Genomic DNA, 5805 nt, shown 5'->3' on the forward strand with positions numbered 1-5805 from the left:
GGAGCAGACACTGAACCTCGGAGCTCCCGAAGTAGATCATCCCGCAGGTCTCTGACAATCTCCTGCCGCAACTCCAGGAGCTGCTCAGGAGCGATCCGGACCTCCATGGGTGGTGGAGCTGAGGAGGAGGGTCCGGCTGAGGTGGAGGGTACTAGAGTGGAAGGCTGAGTGGGATAATCAGAGTCTGGTCAGGACTAGGAGAGTGTCTGGTGGTACGTGTGGAGGTAGAAGACTTCCTAACCCATGTCCCCTCGACCTTCCGAAACCCCATCCTGTGTAGGGTCCCCGGACGCATGCGATCTGTCCATCGCAATGCGCGAGAGGGTTCCCCCTCAGGAATAGGGATCTCGGCCTCCCTAAAGATAAGGGTGAACAACATGCCATAGGGGAGGGTGAGCCTAGGTCTATCTAGTGGCTCACATAGGTATCTATATATCATCTTGGGAAAGTTTATGGGGGTATCCTGGAGAAAGTAGTACATGAGGGCTAGGTCCCTCTCAGACACAAAGTCGAACCGTCCGGTCTTTGGGAACAAAGACCGAGAAATGATGCTCAAGAGGAGCCGCATCTCAACTGAAAGTGAGCTGGCGGACACCTCATCTAAAGGGGACTGGGGTGGATGCCCTAGAATGGCCGTAAGGGCCTCAGTCCTATCTTCGGGGTGTGTGGGAGCCACCCCTAACTGTGGAAGGTGGAGGATTTGGGCTATGAAATCCTCGGAAATAAACAGTGGGACACCGGCTACGGTTCCCTCTATTCCCCCATCCCCCCTATGGACAGTACCATAGAACTCTCTAATCAGGCCAGGATATATGGGGAGGTCTAGGGAACAAAAGTACTCTAAACCCTGGGCCCTAAGTCTATCTCCTATAGTGAAGCCCTTCCGAGAGAGATAGTCGAAATCGACGTATCTCCCGGTGGAGACCGCCTTCCCGGCACACGGCCTCGAGGGAACGACCCTCGGCGGGGAACGAGCCGGAGGTTGTGGCCTCACGGGGTCGTTCCGAGCCTTGGAACGCCACTCGGCACCGGTCGCGGAATGGGGCCTCTTCCGGCTTGGGACAGTGGCTTTGCGAGGCATGGTTGACCTAGAATGGGATGAGAAACCTAATGGACTATGAAAGATCGACGAAAAAAGACCTAGGGGCGGCCGGAGACGATCTAGGAGTCGGCTCTAGGGTTTTGAACAGTGGCGGCGGTGAAAATAAGTGTTTTCTAAATGATGGAGTTAGGGTTAAAAAGTCGGATCCCGACTGCGAGTCGACTCGACCTCGAGTCGACTCCAAAATATGCGCGAGTCGACTCTCCTTATGCGCCTGTTTACCTTGAGTCGACTCCCGACTGTATGCGAGTCGACTCCCCCTCTGCTGCCATCGTTCTCGAGTCGACTTCCGTAAATGTGCGAGTCGACTCCCCCTTACGAGCCGACTCTGAAACTTGCTCGAGTCGTCTCGAACCCTGGCACGCACCTAAAAATCATGCTATGTTCGTGCCGTATGAGGGAAAATCACTAAGTTATGATCTGATTTGATGATCATTGTAAAGAAACTCTAAATTAACCATGATCTAATCATCAAAATCAATGAACTAGTGGAAAATACCACTAGGATGGATCAATCACTCCTAATCCCCTCCTAAGCACACTAAATCTCTCTTCACTTAGGGGTTTTGTAAAAATGTCAGCTAATTGATCATCAGTGCACACAAATTGTAGTGTCACATCACCATTCAGTACATGATCTCTTATGAAGTGATGTCTTATCTCAATATGTTTAGTTCTTGAATGCTGAATTGGATTTTTAGTTAGATTAATGACACTTGTATTATCACAATTAATGGGTATTTTATCTTGTTTAATGCCATAATCTTCTAATTGTTGTTTGATCCATAAGATTTGAGCACAACAACTCCCGGCTGCAACATATTCAGCTTCAGCAGTAGATAATGCAACCGAGTTTTGTTTCTTGCTAAACCATGAGATTAGGTTTTCTCCTAGGAATTGACATGACCCGCTGGTGCTTTTTCTATCAAGTTTACATCCAACAAAGTCTGAATCTGTATATCCTATTAAGTTCAGACCAGATTCTTTAGAATACCATAAACCTATGTTCTTAGTTCCTATTAGGTATTTAAAGATTCTCTTAACTGCAATTAGATGTGATTCCTTAGGATTAGACTGATATCTTGCACACATGCAAACACTAAACATGATATCAGGCCTACTTGCAGTAAGATACAGTAAAGATCCTATCATACCTCTATATAGTTTCTGATCTACAGATTTACCTGATTCATCTTGGTCTAATTTACATGATGAGCTCATGGGGGTGCTGATTGACTTGTTTCCCTCCATATCAAACTTCTTGAGCATCTCCTTGATATATTTGGCTTGATTGATGAAGATGCCTCCTTCGGACTGTTTGATTTGAAGCCCGAGGAAGTAGTTCAGCTCTCCCATCATGCTCATCTCAAATTCACTCTGCATCAAATCAGCAAATTCTTCGCAGAGGCGATTGTTAGTAGCACCGAAAATGATATCATCAACATAAATCTGCACTAACAACATATCTTTGTTTTGCTTTTTCAGAAATAGTGTTGTATCTATATTACCCCTAGAGAACTCATGTTCTAATAGGAATTTGCTAAGCCTTTCATACCATGCTCTAGGTGCTTGTTTCAAATCATAAAGTGCTTTGTTCAATTTATAAACATGATTAGGGTATTGATGATTTTCAAAACCAGGAGGTTGTTCTACATATACCTCCTCATTAATATACCCATTTAAAAATGCACTTTTTACATCCATTTAAAATAATTTAAAGTCCTTAGAGCATGCAAAAGCTAGTAAAAGTCTAATTGCTTCAAGTCTAGCTACCGGAGCAAAGGTTTCATCAAAATCTATACCTTCTTCTTGATTATAACCCTTTGCTACTAGTCTAGCCTTATTCCTTATTACAATACCATTTTCATCAAGTTTATTTTTATAAATCCATTTGGTACCTGTTATGGGGGAATTGAGCCGCCATGCCCCACGTGATCGGCACGCGTATCCAGGAAAGCTACAGCTGCCCTATGATCCAGCACTCCGACCCCGAGTCGGACCTCCTCGGCTCCGCAGCCCGACCCCGGGTCGGCTGCCCTATGATCCAGCACTCCGACCCCGAGTCGGACCTCCTCGGCTCCGCAGCTCGACCCCGGGTCGGCTGCCCTATGATCCAGCATTCCGACCCCGAATCGGAGATCTTTTGATAACGACAGGCTATTCTCCAGAGGCACGCCGCGGCCTCCTGCTCCACTACTCCCTGCAACGGCTGTACCCGATGCTGCCCACGATCTCCTGTATCGACCGTACAAAGCGGAGCTCCACTACGCCCTGCCATGACCGTACCCGGCGCTGCTCCACGACGCCCCGTAACGGCCATGTCAGTGGCCATTCTATCGTGCCCCACGACGACAAACCCCCCTGAGAGACCTCCCAGCCAGGCATATATGCGGCTGGGGGGAGAAGGGGGGGGGGTAAGCAATACCTCCCAGAGCACTCTCTCCCACTTGTGATTATCATCTCTCCTCCTCCAATCTCCTCTGACTTGACCGTCGGAGGGCCATCACCACCCTGGTGGTGGTGCAAGGCTTGTTTGCAGGTTCCTTGGCGGAAGGTGGAGCGCAACCAGCACCAACCAAGACAACTCAGGCGGAACCCCGTTCACACCGTCGTGTCAATCGTTCTCGGTTTGGACCACCAGCAACAGTTGGCGCTAGAAGGAGGGCCGAATCTCAGAACGATCGTAATGGCACGGCGAGGTGGTCGCGGAGCTTCCAATGCTTCCGGTCGCGGAGCCTCTCGCGCCTCTGGCCGGGAGGCTGCTGCGTCCCCAACACACTCTCAGCAGCATTCCACCGCTTCTCCTCCCATTCAGACGGTCGAACCTGCTCAGTTCGACCAGCTAGCCCAGCAGGTTCGCACCCTCGCGGAGGCAGTGCAGAATCTGCAGGGTGTGATCTCTCGGGTGCCGCAGCGGGCTCAGGAGCCGCTGCTCCCCGAGCACTCGCCTCTTCCTCACAACCCGCGCTCCTTCCTCTCCCATGGAGAGGAGCGCCGGCGCGGGGAGGATTCTCGAGTGCGGTCCATTCTGCCAGGACCTTCTCATCGGAGCTGCGCGGGGTACGAGAGGCGGACCCGGGCGCGTTCTCAGACACCCCAGTCCTCGAGGGGCCCGCACTCCAGTCGGTCCCCCTCGCGCCGCTCCTTGTCTCCCACCCACCGGTCGCGCTCCCTGGACCGGCGGGTGGACGATCTCCACAGACAGCTCCAGGTCCTGAAGGGCCACTCCAAAGATCCCTTCGCCGACTTGGAAATCTCCTCCCAGCCGGCGCTTGCCTCAAGGATCCTGCGAACCCTAAACCCGCCGGGGTTCAAAATGCCGGCGATCGAACCCTACGACGGGGCGGCGGACCCACGGGACCACGTGGAGAGTTTCAGGACTCTTATGCTCCTCCATGGAGCATCGGATCCTCTCCTCTGCAAGGCCTTCCCGGCGACCCTCCGCGGCCCGGCAAGGGCGTGGTTCGCCGGCCTGGAGGCTAATTCCATCCAGTCCTTCCACCAGTTCACCCGTCTCTTCATCAGCCATTTCGCCGTCAGTAGCCGGCGAAGACTGGTCTCCGACTCCCTCTTCGATGTCCGGCAGAACGAGGGAGAGAGCCTGCGGGATTATCTCACCCGCTTCAACAAGGCAACACTGGAGGTCCGGAATTTGAGCCAGGAGGTGGCTCTCTCAGCCCTGAAGCGAGGCTTCCGGAAGGGCAGACTCACCTTCTCCCTGGACAAACGTCTGCCGCGGAGCTTCCCGAAGCTGTTGTCTCGGGCAAACCAGTATGCAGACGCCGAGGAGGCAGCCTCCCACCGGAACAAGGAGGCCGCCGAAGCCCCTCTAAAGCCCGGGAAGAAAAGGCGAAAAGAGGCACCCCAGAGGAGGAGCCCGACGCCTCAACGCCGGCGCAGAAGCCCGTCACCAGCAAGGAACCACGGCGCCACACGCCCTCATTCTCCGCACCGACGCTTCAACCGGTACACCCCACTCCTGGCCCCCCGGGCCCAGATCCTCATGGAGGTCAAGGGGCGGGAGGACCTCCCGGTCCCGAGGCAGATGAAGAAGATCCCTGGGAGGAAGCCTTCTCGGGCGTACTGTGAGTACCACCGAGACCACGGCCACGATACTGAAGACTGCTTCCAGCTTCGGGACGAGATCGAGGCTCTCATTCGCCGAGGACGTCTCGGTCGATATGTAAACGACCGACGTCCCCCCGCAGACCCGCGTCCAGCCGACCCGGCCCCTCAGGAGCCTCGGGAGCAGAATCGACCCGTTGCGGGAGTGATCCACACCATCACTGGGGGCTGCTCTCGGCCCGTGAGGAACGCAGGGGGCTCGGCGGAAGTATCAGGAGTGGCCGTCGCGAAGAGGCAGCGGGTCGGAAATGTAATCACTTTTTGTGATGAAGATGTAAAGGGGGTTCAGACTCCCCACGATGACGCCATGGTGATCTCTCTCACTATGGCGGACTGTGATGTAAGGCGTGTTCTTGTGGATAGTGGAAGCTCAGCTGATATTTTGTATTACGAGGCCTTCCAAAAGATGGGCTTTTTCCGACAATTGTTGCACAAAACATCCACCCCTCTCATAGGATTCACTGGAGACGCTATCTCGGCCGAAGGTGTCATCGAGCTGCCTGTGACTGCGGGCATTGCACCCGCAGAAGCCACGGTGCGGCTCGGGTTCTTGGTCGTCCGTGTCCCCTCGGCCTACA

The sequence above is a fragment of the Phoenix dactylifera genome, unplaced genomic scaffold (genome assembly GCF_009389715.1).
Source record: "Phoenix dactylifera cultivar Barhee BC4 unplaced genomic scaffold, palm_55x_up_171113_PBpolish2nd_filt_p 000218F, whole genome shotgun sequence".
Taxonomy (NCBI): Eukaryota; Viridiplantae; Streptophyta; class Magnoliopsida; order Arecales; family Arecaceae; genus Phoenix; species Phoenix dactylifera.